This window comes from Lygodium microphyllum, chromosome 12 (assembly GCF_053477565.2).
Source record: "Lygodium microphyllum isolate KBCC chromosome 12, Lygodium_microphyllum_v1.1.10, whole genome shotgun sequence".
Lineage (NCBI taxonomy): Eukaryota > Viridiplantae > Streptophyta > Polypodiopsida > Schizaeales > Lygodiaceae > Lygodium > Lygodium microphyllum.
In genome coordinates, this window is record NC_141146.1 from 87036690 (window position 1) to 87055122 (window position 18433).

The following is an 18433-nucleotide window of genomic DNA, read 5'->3' on the forward strand; positions in this document are numbered from 1 at the left end:
TGTGCTAGATGAGTTGAGATCCAAGTTGGATCCAAAAGCTGAGAAGTGCATCTTTATTGGTTACTCTCTGCAGCAAAAAGGGTATAGATGCTATAACCCTTTTACCCGTAAGTTTACAGTGAGCAGAGATGTTGTTTTTGATGAGATGAGTAGCTGGTATAAACTAGTAAATGTGATTTATGATGTAGATGCACAAAATGGTAATGCTGCACAGAATTCACAGCAGCAGTCACAAAATATTAGTGGACCTGGAGCGTCCTCTAGCAGTGGTTTACATTCTTCGCCATGGACAGGCAGATTGAGATCATGAGAATCTTCTCAAAGCAATGCAGATAGTGGTATGCAAGTATCACGAAAAGGAAAAGAGAAGGTTGATCAGCCCATGTTTGATGTGAATGCAGGTCACTCTTATGTGGATGGTGAATCTAGTGGCTCAGAACAGAGCATTGATGATGAGTTGGGTATTCCTTCTATTGTTACACCTGGAGTAAGGAAGACCAGGGATGTTTTGAGAGCACCTGGGAGTGAACCTACTTTGCGCAGATCTACTAGAGCTAGGTATCCTGTGGATAGGCTGAAATATGATGGATTTACAGCCATTCACTATGCATATATGGTTAAAGTGATACAGGAACCAGAACCCACTTCCTTTGAGGAAGCCATGGGAAAAGAAAAATGGGAGAAAGCCATGGATGAAGAAATAGATGCCTTGGAAGCAAATGCTACATGGGAATTGGTACCTTTGCCTAAAGGTAAAAATGCAATTGGTTGTAAGTGGGTTTATAAGGTGAAGCACAATGCAGATGGTTCTGTGAATAGATACAAGGCAAGATTAGTAGTCAAGGGATATGCACAAACATATGGCATTGACTATGAAGAAACATTCAGTCCGGTTGCAAGGATGGCAACCGTAAGAGCAGTCATTGCTATGGCTGCATCAAAGGGATGGTCTTTACATCAGATGGATGTAAAGAATGCCTTCTTGCATGGTGATTTGCAAGAAGAGGTCTATATGGAGCAGCCACCAGGTTATGTGCATGCTGTTCATCCTGAGTTTGTTTGCAGGTTGAAGAAAGCCTTGTATGGCTTGAAGCAAGCACCTAGAGCATGGTCTGACAAGATAGGACAGTATCTTGTCACTATTGGCTTTCATATTTCCAAGGCAGATTTCTCACTTTATGTGAGAAAAACAGAGAAATGTATTATGCTACTTGTCATTTATGTTGATGATTTGATTATAACAGGTGACAGTGATGAAGATATCCTTCATGTGAAAATGCTATTCAAGCAGAAGTTTGAGATGAAGGATTTGGGAGAGCTGCGTTATTTCTTGGGCATTGAGGTGATTAGATCACCAAGTGGGATACAGCTCTTGCAGAGGCAGTATGGATTGGACATGCTGTCCAAATATGGGATGACAGGCTATAAGCCTATTTCAGTTCCTTTGGAGCAGAATGTAAAGCTGAGCACAGATGCAGGTGAGCTTCTAGAAGACCCTACTATGTACAGACGCATAGTAGGAAGTTTGATTTATATGACTATTACCAGGCCAAATTTGAGCTATGCTGTTGGATTGGTAAGTTAATTTATGCATGCTCCAAGGAAACCGCATTTGGATGCGGCTAGACGCATACTCAGGTATGTGAAGTCCACATTGTAGTATGGACTATTTTATGAGACTGGGGTTCAGATACAGTTGCATGGATATACTGATGCTGATTGGGTTGGTAGCATTTCTAATAGACAATCTACCAGTGGATATGTGTTCTCTTTTGGGAGTGCTGCAGTCACTTGGAGCAGCAAGAAACAGCCTACAGTTGCCTTATCCAGCACAGAGGCTGAGTATAGGGGCGCAGCAATGGCTGCATATGAGGTAGCTTGGTTGCATAAGCTACTTTATGATATGCATCAACCTATAGATGGGCCAGTTGTCATTTATTGTGACAACATGAGTAGTATACACTTGGCAAATAACCCAGTCTATCATGCTAGGACAAAGCACATTGAGGTGCATTATTACTATGTGCGGGAGAGGGTTTTACTAGGTCTTATTGATCTAGTTTATGTCAGCACAGAGGATCAAGTAGTTGACATATTCACGAAGGCATTGGGCGCAGAGAAGCTGCGCAAGTTCAAAGACCTGCTTGGTGTGCAGGAATTGGGATTGAGCTCGAGGGGGAGTGTTGAGATATCGAGCTCCACTCGTGATACGCTAGGGTGACCGTTGTGTATTTATGTCACCGACTTGTCAGTTGCAGACGCGGTTGGTACACCGCCCATGAATAATAGCTACATGATAGCTATCCTTATCTACTCTAGTTCGTGGCTCAGTTAGTATGCCACCTTAGTTAGTTGAGTTTGGTTTGAGACCCATATATAGGGTTCTTCTATTTCTTTGTACCAGAGTTGTTTTTGGCTTACACAACTAAGAAGAGGAAAACTGTTTTCAGCCTCCACCTTTGTGTGTATTCCCGCATTGTGCAAGCAAGAAAGCTACAAGTGAGACTCCTTCCTTCTCTCCCACAATCTTGACATCGTTCACGTTGTAACTTACATAAAGGGTGGCCACAGTCCTTATCAATCTGAGAAAAATATCCAATTTACGACTCTTGATTTTTCTAAATAAAATATTTGTAATTAAATAAAAATCCTTAATTATTAATGTTAGTTAGTTTTTATCTTAATTAGTCTTTAGTTAGTAACCTTACTAACTTATTAATTGACTAACTAACTTTCGAACTAACCAACTAACTTTTATTGTGTGGAAATATTACAAATGTCCAAGGGTTGTAACTCTCCAGGCATCTTGATCCTTTCTTCCTTGACTCTTTGACATGTCAAGCACTCAGTTACATACTTTAATACATCCCTTTTTAATCTTGGCTAGTGATAGCTCTTACGAACTGCGTTGAGTGTCTTGGCATACCCCGAATGTCCTGCAATGGGGCTGTCATGTGCTTCCCATAAGATCTTGGCCTTCACTTTTGGTCTTTTTGGGATACAAAGGCGGTCATGGTAATATAGACAACCATTGCTAGCACGATAATTCTTAATCTTAGAACTTTCTTTGTCAAAGCTTCCCCCTTGAAGTACCTTAGCCATAAGTCCTTCATATCCTTTATCCTAAGAAATAGCTTGGCGTACAAGCTCAAGTATAGGATTATCAAGTATGGATACAGTTCTTAAGCTTCGAACTTCTGCAATGTTGTTAAGAAAGTTTTTTCAACTTAATGCATCAGCAACAACATTTTCCTTCCTTGGATGATATTTGATTTTAAAATCAAACACTTATAGTATCTCTATACATCTTCTTTGCCTCATGTTTAGGTCAACTTGGGTGAAGATCCACTTAAGACTTTTATGATCTGTTACTAAAGTGAATTCCTTTCCCAATAAATAATGTCTCCATAGTTTCAAGGCATGGATTAGTGCGAGTAACTGAAGGTCATGAGTGGCATAGTCAGACTCATATGGTTTCAATTTTCTGGGAGTATAGGCCATTGGTCTTCCTTCTTGTACTAGCACCCCACCGATTGCAAGTCCACTTGCATCAGTGTTCACTTCAAATGGTTGATTGAAGTCAAGGAGTTTTAATACATGTGCAGTGGTTACAAATTCTTTAATCTTATCAAAGCTTTCTTGATGCTCAATATTCCAAATGATTAGTGTATTTTTCTTTAAAAGATTTGTCAAGGGTGTAGCAATGAGGGAATAATCCTTGATGAAGATTCGATATCATCCTGTCAGTCCCAAAAATCCTCGGATTTCTTTTACTATCTTAGGTATTGGCCATTCTAAGATATCTTTTACTTTGGTAGGGTCTACAGAGATCCCATTAACAGAAACAATGTATCCAAGATATTCAATCCTGTCAGTGAGAAATACACATTTACTCATCTTGGCATAGAGCTGATTTTCACGAAGTGTTACTAGAGCGATCTTTAAGTGACCTTCATGTTGCTCTATTGATTTGGAGTATACTAGTATATCGTCAAAAAAATACTAGCACAAAATCATCTATATATGGTTGAAAGACGTCTTACATTAGATGATTGAATGTAGCTGGGGCATTAGTCAATCTGAATGGCATGACTAAAAATTCATAATGACCATACCTAGTTCTAAAGGCTATCTTTAGGATATCTTGTTCCTTGATTTGAATTTGATAGTATATGGACCTTAGATCAATCTTGGAAAAAACATTGGCTCTACATAGGCGATCTAAAAGTTTGTCTATCCTAGGTATGGGGTACTTGTTTTTTATCGTAACATGGTTTAGTCCTCTGAAGTCAATCCAGAGTCTAAGTGTTTCGTTCTTTTTCTAGAAGAGGACAGGTGCTCCCCAAGGTGAATTACTTGGACGGATAAATCCTAGCTCTATGAGTTGCCTCGGTTGTTCAATAGCTTCAGGAATAGACATTTTGTATGGTCATTTTGACACTGGCTCAGCTCCAGGAATCGATTTTATTTCATGATCAACCTCATGCTTTTGAGGCAGTTGAGTCAATTCTTCTGGAAAGACATCCTCGAAGTCGTTGATCCAAGAAGGTAGAGTGCCTTCATTAGTCTTTTTGACCTTATTCAATCGGATCATGTAGATTGGTTGACCTTTCTTAAATCCATTACTGAGTCGACTTGCCTTGGCTAGTTGGACTCTAGTTCTTCTAGCTTCCCCATATGCCCTTACGGTCTCTCCTTCCAAGTCTTGAAAGATTATTTCCTCTTCAGCACATAGAATCTAGGCTTTGTTCTTCTTGAGCCAATCCATTCCTAGAATGCAATCATAGCATCCTAGTGGTAGGATTCGAAATTCTATTTCAGTTATATGGCTGTCTATCTGAAATTGAAGTTTCCCTACATTTTCTGTTGAGGCGATTTCCTTCCCACTAGCCAATTCTACTATCATTTTCCTTGTCCCCCTAGATTCTAGATACAATCTTTTAACTATCTTGGTGCAAGAAAGGAATGTGTGCTACCACAATCAATTAAGATCATAAACAACGTACCCTTGTAAGTAGCTGGAGATTGAATTATTGAACATTGTTGGTCCGCTCCTTTCTTTTCCACGGCAGCACGAATGGATTCTCTTTCAAATTCTTCACCTAACATGCATTCCTCGGGTTGTCCAATCATGGTATTTACCTGGGCACCAGCTATTCTTCCATGTCCACGGCGTGGGTTATTGTTTCCATTCCCTCGACCTCTTCCACCAACCTAGTTTGGGGTAGGATTTTGAGGATATTTAGGACAATTTGCCCTTAGGTGTCCAGTCCTTCTGCACTGGTAACATTGCCTGGTTCCTATCCCATTTGATCCTTGAGTGATTGCATTAGCTCTATCATTTCCTCTAGCATTGGTCATGTCGATACCACGATTTGGGTAGCCCCTTCCATAGTTGTTTATTGGACTATTTCTTTGGCCATAGGTTTTGCTCACATAAGAGCATTTTCAAGAGTCGTTGGTCTCATTGATTTAAGTCAAGTTTCCAAAGCTGGATTTAGTCCTTCGCAGAACCTTGCAATTTTTTGAGATGTTGTCATTCGGGGTGCATATTTGCGCAGACTCACAAACTTGGAATAGTATCCTTCCAAGGTTAGGCTTAGTTGTCGTAAGTTGTAGAATTCATTCATCTTGATTGATTCAAAAGATGGGGGAAGATAACGTCCTTTCACAACTTCTTTGATCTCCTCCCAAGTTTGGAAAGCTTCTATTACTCCTTTATCTCGGCAAAACTGTTTCCACTAAAGCTTAGCTTCACCAGTAAGACGAAGACGAGCAGTCATGGACTGATTTGAAGCAGTAGTTTCAGTAGCTAGGAAATAGTCGTCCAAAGCCTCAATCCACGCTTCTGCAACTTGCTCCACCTTGGGTCCTTCACCACTAAACCTAGGTATTGGTGTCTACTTGAGAAGAAACTTATTCTCTTGGAGTCCCTTGTATATTTCATCAATTCGCACCATTTAGCGATTATGATTATCTCCATAACTTCTTTGTTACAAAACGAGGTGTCTCTAGGAATTGATAAGACTTTGGGAGATTGGGATACCCTGGAAGCTCATAAATTTTTGACTTGACACTCCTGGGTAAGGGTTATCCTATCGGGAGAGATACCTTTGTATATTGGTCATACGCCCAACGATGTAGGGTCATTGGCTCCCCATTAATTTTCACAATATCATTAACCCTAGGTTCTTTAAATAAGAAACATTGAAGTAGTTTTAGTTTTTCAAGCCATTTCAATAACTTGAGATGAACTTTCACATCTTCACATAAAGTACAGGTAAGGGTCGTCCCTTCCCCAAATTTGGGCTCCAGTAAGCTTAAGAAATTCCATAAACAAGTCTTCTCTAAGATAGCCATTACACTTTCTCTTAATTCCAACATGTTTGAATAACTCGCATAAAGCATACTTCATCATTAACTTGTCAAAGCAGCTCAATTATAATCATAAGCTCATAACTCACGCTCTTCAAAAACAATAATGATACTTTATATTTATGAAAAGTACTTACAAAGATGTATTTGATCATACTATGATCTACCAATACATCATCTCATGGATCATTTCCTCATGAAAAGTATCAGGGTCTATATTCTCATATATTGGGGGATTCTCATATACATGGCAAACAACATAATGTGGTAGTTCCTAGGGATAACCAAAACATCCAGTACCAAAATAAGGCCTTCTTGGTACTACAACAGCTCTCTCGGGTGGTACTATTTGTAGCACTTTGCGATATACCCACAAGGTTTCAGACACAGGCTCATCCCTAATGTTTAGTAACCATTCAGCAAAGGTACTGAACAAAAGATATATCTTAACTATCCTTAGTTGTTCAGCCCATCGAATCCTCCATAGTTCGTAATGAAGAAGGATGTTATGCCCATTATATATCTCCATATATGACCCATTCCTTGGCCATACATCTCTCATGAACCATGAGTTAGGATGAGATTGCAAACCAATTGGAACAATAAAGACCATCTCCATTATCTCAAATATAGCCTCGTGGTATGAGAATTTATTCAACCCTAAGGCTACTTGATACATGATGGGAAAAATATCCCACAAACATGTAACTTCCTCATCACTAAGTTCTTGATTAGCACAATGTGTATGCTAGTGTTAGTGCAAGATATTCAATAATAGTTTTCTTCAAACAAGTATGGTTCTTTTCTTAATTCCTTTTATACGTCCTTACACTAGAAGCTCTTGCTTTTTTGAAACCTAGGCTTTGATACCATGTGTGAGGTGCCTCCTCCAATAGACCTGGAGGAGTCCTCTAGTAGTCAACTGAAATTCATATCCATGAACATCACCATCCCATCTCCCCATGGGAAACCTTGGACTTAGTTGAACATGGGAATCTCAGTTCTACTTCACAAGGGAAGCGTGGACAAATCACCCCTAACAGTAATCTAACGCCCACCTAAGAAAGACCACTTTGTAATCAATCAAAGGCAGAAGTGAGGTTAACACCGCAATTGGTTCAAAGAGAGTGAGAAAAGGGGGAGAGTGTAACCCAATCCCCCTACCCATAAGGTAAAATCTCAACTCTAGCTCCCTAAAACAGTGTTAAACCTAGTAACTAATCCTACCAGTATTGGGAGGGTCACGATTTAATCACCTCTATCTAATGTTGGAAAGTTACCCGACTTCTCGAGTCCACCCAGCCACAGGCGTCCAATCGTCGGAATCGAAGCCTCCCACTTTCCTCAATGGGTTTGCTTAGTGTTCTAATTAGCAAAGCATACTATCGTGATGTTTGGACATATAAAATCAGCTTCCTTGTATTACTCTGTTAGACTAGGTCTGTTAAACTCAACCTTTAGCACATAACAAACAATTCAAAAAATCAGATACTTTATTTCATAATAACATCTCAAACCATCACTCCACACAGTGGTACAAAATCATCTTTCCGTGAACTCCTATTCAAAATTTCAAGTTTTATTATCTATCCAAACTAACAAGCATCAATAAAAACTCTATACAATGTTTCAAGAAACAAACATTCCACTACTAATTAGGGGTGTATAGGATTTTTCAAAAAAAACATGACACTGTGGGCCTTGTGTGAAGGCCAAGCTTGCTAATGCTATTCCAAGATGCTAATACACTTAAAATCCTCTCCATATGCTCTAGCAATACTCCATGATCAATCGTCACCATGCTCCATCCATCTCTCCCTCTCTCACACCCAACCTCTTCCTCTCATAGGAATTACCATTATGTGTAAAGAAAGGGAGTTGAGAGAAAGATTGAAAAACCAACATTCTTATTTCTATGATTCATCGTGCAAGAGCAGTATCATCATGTAGGCTTATATTTGATGACTATATGTTGCACTATATTGCACGAATAGATAAGCTTTATGCGCAATCGCGGGGAGGAGGAGATGATTAAATCAAGCACCATAATTTCATCTTTTGCTTCTATGTGCCTTTTTTCTCCTTCTTCCTCTCTTCAAAAGGACTAGGTACATTAAAAATTTGCACCCTTTTGAAGCTTAGCCAAGTGCCCCTTCGAACTGGGCATGTGCACTTTATTTTGGGGACTTGTTTGGCCTCTTTGGCTACCCTCTCCACATTCCCATATAAATTAAGGCATGCATGAAATTTTGCCCCAAATGCATGGAAATGATGAGCAAATCATGGCCGGATTCGCTCTTTGTGAACTTGACTTGGCACTACGCTTTGCCTCTAGCTTTAAAATGACCAACATTGTGTGCCTCAAATGCTTTGCAAAATAGCCACTTTGAAGCTTCAAATCATCAAATTTCACTTAAAACTCCCTACAAATCTGCAAAAAATGCTTTGAAATCCCACAATGTACGCCTCCAAATCCAAGGGATGATGCATGTTTCTGAAAGGTCTTCCATTTCCTGATTTCCTTCTTCATGCAACTTGTTGATTTATCTTCATGGAACTTCAGGCCATATGCTCGTTTTCCTTAATGGTCAATAACTACTAGGTTGCACTTCACTGAAGGTAATTTTTCTAGCAAGGAATACAAAATTGGGGATAGAGGTTATGGTTTCCATGATTGCTTGATGTTGCCCTACTGATTATCGCAAACAGATTTGGAAAAAGCATACAACTACATTATTGCTTTCATGCATAGTTGAGCAAGCATTTGGTCAATTGAAATAACATTAGAGATATTTAAATGGAATTTTTTCTAGACCATGCCCAAAGTTTTTGGCAAAATGTATAGTCGCATGTTGTGCACTGAATAATATTTGCATTGAGGGAGATGTAGAGCACACATATGCAAACTTTATTGAACCAAGGTTCATGGTGTAACCACTAACCTGATCTTTTAGTGCTAAAATCCAAAGGGATTGTTTGGATCATTATGTTTTGTGTGGATCTACTTAGATTTTATGTCATTTTTACTTTCATTTTCTTTCTACAATCAATGTTCTCTTATTTCTTAACTTCTTAGCTTTTCTTAATGAAATAATTGTACCAAAAATAGTCAAATGTTTTTCAATCTATACATGGGAAGTATGCTAATATTATTTTCTTGTATTACTACTTTTGGGGTGGCAACATTTTTAAGATTAAAAGCACACATGAACAATATGATATTTGTCAATAATAATATGAAAAATATTTCACTTTCTAAACTATTTGATTGGCACTCAACCTATCCCATAAAATTTGACAATAGGTCCATCTTTGCCACAATAAACATTGTAGTTTTGTTAGCATCCCATAACTCATCCGTGGAGGCTTGTGGGTCATCAAGAGAGGTTGGCTATCACTGCGTGTCCCATTGCTTCACAAATTCCCTCCTACACTTCATCATGGATGTAACTGTTCCATCCACAGTAGTATGCTCCTCATTGTTTTTAGTGGATATGCACCATTCCCTTTCTCTGTCCCCCTCCACATCATTTTCATTATTTTTAGTGGGGGAGCAAAATGGAATGGATGACACCATCCTCAGATGCCTGGAAATAGGTCTATTACAAGGGATGAATTGTGCATAGGATCCCTCTGCATATGTGAAGCTACTACTACTATTACATGGGAAGGAAACTGCTAGGATATGCCCTACATGGGCACCACAAGATGTTGATTATGAGGGCACATGAATGTTGTGTCAATAGTTGGAGGGGTGGGATAGCATGTGTGGTTGATGGGTGGCACAAAAGATTGTGATAGAATGGTAGATTGAGTGGGGGATGAAATATTGCTATACACCCTCCACGGCCTTTGTGGAGTGATAAGTGGAGGGGGAGTTGAGAAAGAACAGGAATCAAAGTCCAAGAAAAAAGGTGGATAGAAGTGAAAGCTATATTGTTCCAATGGGTGACAAGTGAGCGTGATGCACTTCGCCACATTGAAGTAAAGGAAAATGGAGAGACACCTATGTTTTCTTCAAGCTATGTGATCAGGGCACAAAAGAGCCATCCAATCCATCAAGCTAAGTGCCTTGTGACAAGTCTTGTGGGAAGACATTCTACCATCATCACAAAAAAGAAAACACCATTGACAAAGGAATTAAAACTAAGTCAGTAAATGGAATAAAAGTAAATAGTTAATTAGAGATGCAAGTAGTCCTAGATCTACTTTCAACCATTGGAATGCAATGAGATTGCACAGCACAAACAAAGAAAGGTTGAAGATTGCATGGCATGCAAGGAGAAAATAATTATTTCTTAGAAAGATAGTAGGGTTTATAGCTGAAAAGTATGTTCGCAAAATCCATTTTGTCTTGATTATAAAATTCATATGTAGTGATAAAAGATGTAAGTTCAAGACTAGAAGAAAATTACAAAAATGATGATATCATTCAGCCAAGGCTTGGAGTTGAAAGGTGCAAGTTCAAATTTATTTTTTTCTCGATTACAAAATTCATAAGTAGTGATGAAAAACAACTCCTTAAGACCTAAAGAAATATACAAATTTGATAATATCATTCAAGCATGGCCTTGAGGTGAAAGACAAGGTTCCCTTCTTATCATGATTAAAAAATTCATAGGTAGTGATCTAAAATAACTATTCAATACCTTAAAATTTTTACATAAATGAGGATATCATTCAACCAAGGCATTTTTAATTCCTTCTCACATACTTTTGATCACTAAAATAGGGGATGCCATCAAACAATCAATTAACGCTATGGTAGTCAAAAACTAAAATTAAATTCAAACCCATTAGACATGAAGAAATTTGCTCAATTGAGGACAACATTTAGCAAGCACATTTAAATTCATTCTCACATACTTCCTCCATAGGGAAACATTATATAATGATCGAGCTAGCTACCAAAATAGGGAAAGCTAGCAAACTATTAATGAAATTGTAGTCAAAGGCTTGTCCAAAGAGAGCATTCCCATATTTTTAGGTACATATAGTAGAAACTTATTTGGGTAGAGATTTTGGGTTAAGTGATTTTGTATACCATTTTTCACCTCATAATCTCTCTATGGCAAAAAATTTCTCCTAATGATCTCTCACTATCCGTGTGACTAGAAATTCAAAACAATAACAGTTTTGGGATGCAAAATTTTGGCAGCATTGTGTTTGAAAAATCAGTAATTGTTTTGAATGGAAGTCCTTTCTTAGTTTACTAAAACAAAATTTAAGAGCAGAAAAATATGAGATTTTGAAGAGCTAGTTAGTATTGAGGCAAAATACCACAAATGTGCAAGCTAGTCACTATGATGTGTTATCATTCATGCAGGCTTCATTTGAAGACACACAGAGAGAGAGAGAGAGAGAGAGAGAGAGAGAGAGAGCCCTAAAAAATAGGAGGGGCTTGGAGGTCACCGTGCAAAGGTTATTTGACAAGAGTACTCCTCAACCTTCAATAGAAGAAAATCTCCAAAGAACCAAACATCTGTTCACAACACAGATTCATACAAATGAAGCATGATGATGGCCTAAGCTCTTTCATCATCTTCTACATCAAGGGGATTGGATGGGTCAATTACTTTGGTCCCTTTTATGAAGGGCCAGTAGCCTCATTCCATCATTTTATCTTTTACCACGACTTGCCAAGGATGGAAATCTTTTCCATTGAACTTGCAAATTTGAGGCCTTGCATCTGCATAGGTCATGGCCATTATAGGAAGGTCTTACCTATAGAAAGACATTTAGTGAGACATATCAATTGAGGTAGCATATACACATAATTTAGAGAGAGAGAGAGAGAGAGAGAGAGAGAGAGAGAGAGAGAGAGAGAGAGAGAGAGAGAGAGAGAGAGAGAGAGAGAGAGAACATGAAAGTCCAAGAAATCATATGTAGGCCTTCTAATATCCTATGCACAACAATGAAGATTGCACCACCTTTTCAAGTCTACATGCAGGCACACCCATGGCAAGGGAGTAGAGAATGTGGTGGCAGTATCCTAGGAGTGCCAATCTCACAACATTCATTCCTCCCCAAATTTTGGTAAGAATGACCTACTCCTTTACAAATGTGCTATATTGAGCAAGGGTTTTCCATGGGAAAATGAGGCTTGGGGGTTCTTGCAAGGAATTGCAAGGAACATTGATTTTTATGCAAAAATGGAGAAACGGTCCATGTGACCTAGAACAATGTTCAATGTTTTCAAAAAACATCCTCATAATCCCCCTTCAAAAATCATCATAGGAATAATTGTGCCACAGCTAACTAACCATTGTTTCTCCACCTAACATTGATGTTTTTGAGTATGACACACTCCCACATCCCTCACAGTAGGGCAAGTGCCTTAGTGGGACACCTATTTGCTACAAAATTAACTATGCTAATTTTGTCCACCTAACAACTACATCTTGGGGAAGGTGATGTTGCCTACTCTAACATTACCATTCTTGCTACCATGTCATTTTCACGATTGCATTTGAGCTTGCTGCTACTCCACAACAGCCCTAGAGGACTCGACATCCCGATAATCAATGTTGGTTGCTACTCCCTAGGTACATTGCACCACATGTAAGAAACAATAAAAGATAATAAACAAGTCAATCTAATTTAAGAAATAATATCTTTTGGCTAGCACCAAAATTCCACAAATAAATTATCAGTGCATGTACGTCTAGTGCAGCTTTTGATGACTTTGGTGTGAGTAGTTCTATTTTGTGTTAGGTTCTTTCTTCTAGTCATTTAATATTAGACCCAAAATCTCAACTTTACAAAAGAGTCATACTACCATCAGCTATGAAAATGTAAAGCCCTCTAAACAAGTTAAAACTAATCATGCATGCACTCTTTTAAACATCTACATGGCCAAGTAGCATTGCAGAGAAATGTATACATGCACAAAAGATAGCAAGGAAGACTACTTAAGCAGCCAAAAGATTAGCGCTTGTCTAATTACCAAGCATGTAAGTATGTTCATGAACACATCTACTATCAATTCGCATAATTACAAAGCATGGAAAATGAATGGGAAGAGTGCTTGAACAACATAGAAATTGTTATATGTCAGAATGAGAAAACTTGAGTCACGAATCAAAGAATTTCCATTTAGCAATGATCACTCACTACATGAAAATACAACTTCATTTTCCAATGAAGCCTCTTCTTCACAATTGCATAAAAAATCAGTTCCTCTAAGCTCACACCACATACAATCACTTACACTACTCTAAGTAGCATTCAACAACTAAATCAAGTTAATGAAAGAAAACAACTAGAAAAAGTCACTATAACCATAAGAGAGCTCATTTCGGCCTCCTTTAGAATCTCACTCAACATTTAAAGTTGAAAGCACTTGTGATTAGTTTAAGGGTCACAATTTTATGCTTCATGATTTAGCAAATTTAAGGGTGTACAATACTACACAACAGATCCAACAAAGTTTCCAATCACATTTCCACATGGGAGGATTGAACTTTAGAACTAATGCAAGAAGTTAATACCACATTTTTCAATTGAACTGTAGCCTTGCAACCCCTTTCCATTGAAATACATCACAATACTATTATGAGTCAGCAACATTGATAATACCTCTACAAGTTTATCCTAAACTCAGCTTCCCATTGTGCTCAGTATGTTGCAACCTCCATGCTTCCTCCCTAGCTTGTTGTAACTTTGCTAACTTGGTTGTGAAGCATAATCTCACAAACTACTTGGTAACAATATTTGAAAGCCAAGATGCATCTAGAATGCACAAATCTTAACTTGAAAAATGGACAAGCCTTTCTATAATAATAGGAATTCATGGCAATGAGCAAGTAATACCCAAACAAATGAAGAAGATAAATGAGTGCAATCCTTGCCAAAGATATGTTGTGCACATAATACTATAAAACAAAGCTTTGTATGATTAACACCATCACTACTTTAATCCAATATATTACTATGCACATTATGAAAATGTAGCAGAAACCTTTGTACGATAACATAGTCACTGCCTAAATTGATGCACACATCTAAGAGACAATTTTTAAAATAAATGCTAGATCAAGGATGCCATTATCTTATAGGAAACTGAAGATTAAGAATGCATACAACACCATAGAGGAGAGGAAAACCAAAGAAGCATTTGCTTCTGCCTACCAATAGAGATAGAGAATCATGTTTATGTAGGATAAGGTTCTTGAATCGCTCTAATCTGCTTTCTCTTCCCATTTATTAATAGAAAAATGAAAACCAACTTTATGTAGGATAAGGCTCTTGAATTGCTCTTTGACCTACTTTAGCAGCCACAATGATTAAACTCCTCTCCTCCTAGCCCAAAGCTTCATGCATCTAAGAGTGGTTAGAAAATGTTGCACTTGCAACACCCATGCAAATGCATTATAGGTTGTGGTACCATCATCGTGTTCACCAGGTACTTGTAGTCAACATTTAGTTTACTATATGATAGCATGTCTCTCTTCCTTACATTGATAAGCTTTTTTTGACAATTTTGCAACAACATGATGGCAATCCCATGAAAACTTGCTACTAACACGAGAGACCGAACAGAGTGAATGCACATATATACAATCAGTATACAAAGGTTTTCATAATCTATCAGCAAAATGTGTTTCTTGTCATTCGATTTTTACAAAATTGGTCAAATAACATCAGTGTAGGTTACAATAGAAGTCATTGCATATAAGTGGAGAAAGAAATTGTTCTCTCAGGAGAAGCAAAATAATTCTGTTGGTTTTAATATATATACACATCCTAGTGCATGCCGCGTAGGTTAATTTTTTTGAATTCCTTACCTTTGTTTTAGAATGCACACTACTTGTTGATTGTCATGATTGTTGCATTTACAAAAGCCTTTGCAAAGTACCAAAAGTGTGCATGTTTGCATGAGAAATGCAAAGAGATCAACAAATTGTAGGTTAAGATGGAGGAGTTCCAAGGAGGGTAGTTAGATCAAAATCACATCACTTTGCATGGATAGAGTGGCATATTTCAGAGTCCTTTGAATTTCTTAATGCATACGAACAAAATTGTCTAGGAACCATATATTGTATATTGAAAGTAGATATTTTGCACATTTCCCATAAGAATAGATGATTGCGAAAGCGTTACAGACCATTGAATTCATTGTGGGTTCTCTTTTGGTTGTTGCACAAACAAGTTTGTAATTATCTTCATTTGTATTGCCATTCATTTCCTTTTAGATAATTTGCAGTGGAAATCAATGCAGATATCAAATATCTACAACATTTAGGAGAAGCAATGTTTTTGCATTGATAAGGACATTATGTAAGACAACTTCACAATTCAACATCTCTTTTATGCAACCAATTGATATTTGAGATCAATGACATGTGTAGGTGATGTTAGCCTGAGAAGTATTCACATAAGTGTTTTCTACAAGGCAAAGCCACAAGAGTTGAAAATGTACTAAATATCTACACCTAGGCTAAAATGGTATTTCTCACAGAATAAGTAGGGACCACAGTTGAGTCATTGTTCGTAGGATGAATGTGCAACAACATTTTAGACAATTGCAAATTTTGTAGTCATAGGTATTTGCTCCACTTATTAATTGTAATATTCAATATCTCTTTCATGCAACCACTTGATTGCTGAGATGAATGACATGTGCAGGTGTGACTAGCTTGAGAAGCATTCCCTGTAGGATTTTCTGCAAGGCGAAGCCGCATGACTCGAAATGGTATTGAATATTTGCACATATACTACATGGAAACTCTCATGGAACAAACATGGACCACAACACAATCATCATTCACAAGAGAAACAAGTGAAAACATTTTAGTAATCACTTCTTTCATTCAACATTTTCTTCCAAAAATAGCCTGATAACAAAGATGAATGTTTAGTGTAGGTAATTAGTGACAGTGAAGCCTTCATCACAGTTTTTGGAGCAAGGCAGAGGCAGAAATGTCAAAGCAATGTTGAACATATGGACCCAAGCTACATGCAATTTCTCATTGAACAATTAGGGAGCACAACAAAGCACAAGTACTGAACTAAAAAAGGTGACAGGCTCCCTGCTAGAAGATAGGCATAGGAACCCACTGTAAGCAAAGGTGTATGAGGGCAGATAGGTGTGAATAGCCTAAAGGGCAGGGGAAACCCTAGCCCTAGCTAGGCAGGGGCTATATAAACAGCCTATGGGTCACTATCAAACTTGAGATAGAGTGTACCCAAGCTGTACCTTGAGCAACTTAGTAAATAAGATTTTGTTCTTGTACTTTGAGTTCCTATCTCCCTCTTGTGCACACTTTTTCCAGCTGCAACTTTGATTCTCCACATGGTATCAAAGCCTCCTCTGATATCTTCAACTTCCTCAAACCTCAGCTCCACTAAGTGCGTAAGACAATCTCTATCTCTCTCATTTTGGAACTTCAAACTTCAGAGTTAGCTAGGCCCCCTAACCTTGGAGGAACTGGTGTGGGCAATAGAAGCAGTTTCAACCTCTGGTTTCTTCTAGAGATCTTCTTTCTAGCTCTAAGCGATTCAGTGTGGTACGTCAATCCCTGACATTGGACATCATGGTGGGCAGCGTTGTCACAAATGCAGAAAACAGCACAGTTCTGACATCGTGGCATTTCGTGCTGTAGCATGGCCTGCGAGCAGACGTATTAATGGCAGCCACCATGGGGTTTTGATAGCCCTCCGAGTGGGCTATCTCCAACCAAGAGGGTTCTTAGAAATTCTTCCTCTGCTGCTCCCACAGAGTCAAACCCTAATTGTGGGTCTCTAGCAACCATAGCCAGGAAGCTTCAAGCTTCTTCAAAATTCAAATTTCTCAATGTTTGATCATTAATAGTGATTTTAATCACTAAGTTAACTCCTTCTTAGTCAACTACTAATTTGGGAACCTAATCTCAGAGGTTAGTGCACTTGGAAAGTCATCATCAAGCTTATCAAGAGATTGACATTTATCATCTCTAGCAACATGAGCTATAGATGAGTGCTTGTAAGCACTAAGGCACATTGTTTAATCATCATCGTTGCTAATACTTACACAATCTGAATGTTTTTATCAGGAAATTAAAACAACTGAGTGCTTTGCTTCAAGTTGTAAGGTTATGTGTACAATTATAAACACATAGACCATCATACACTAGAACTGTATTGCATATCTTGAATGATTTTTTTTCAAGTACACTGTTCAATGAAATCAAAGGGATAAGTGTCATTGTACACTCCTCGGAGTCATCAGCAACAAGCATTGAAATCATAGGCAGTCCTTTTCCAACACAAGGTTCATCCACTAAGCCATACCACAAGGAAGAGCCCGAAGTCCAAACTAGGTTCACTTCATTGAAACCTAAAAAGACTATTTAACCTCGGAAGAAGATTGCACATAAGAAAGGACCACCAAAGTCGTATTTTGAAATATTACATATGTATGATTTTTAGCCTTTCTCCTCGTTACAACTTTGATATAAATTGTTTGATTTGCTTCCGCATTCAGTTGCAAGTTTGTAAGGGACTAGACACTGCCCTTGTTCTAGCAAGTGGTAAGACCTTCCCAATGGGCACAACTTATGCTAATGTCTATCCTCAAATTTGAAATTTTGATGGCAAAGATTTCCACCCAGGGCAGGTACTTATCAAGTACAAGATGATGGAGAGAGGGTATTGGCCTCTCATTCAAGGCACTAGAGCTATAAACTCTACAAATCTGGTTGATGTAGAGGATGACCAACGTGCCCAGGCAATCATCATGTTACACTTAGATGAGTCATCGATTCATCATGTTGATAAACTAAATACTGCTAAAGAAAAATGGGATGAGCTTGAAAAGCTCTATGGAGCTACTAGTAAAAAGACTAAAATCTTCCTTAAAATTGAATTCTTTAGCTTGGAATATAGATCAGGAGAAGACTTGGGAAAATTCATTTCTCACATGAAGGGACTTATGGCACAACTTTCCTCAGTACAAGCTCCAATACATGAAGAATATGCTATTGCTATTCTCCTAAAAGTTGTAAAAAAGGTGTTTCCTACCCTTGTAACCACTCTTACCAACATTCCAGATCTTACCTTGGCAAGTACCATCCAATCT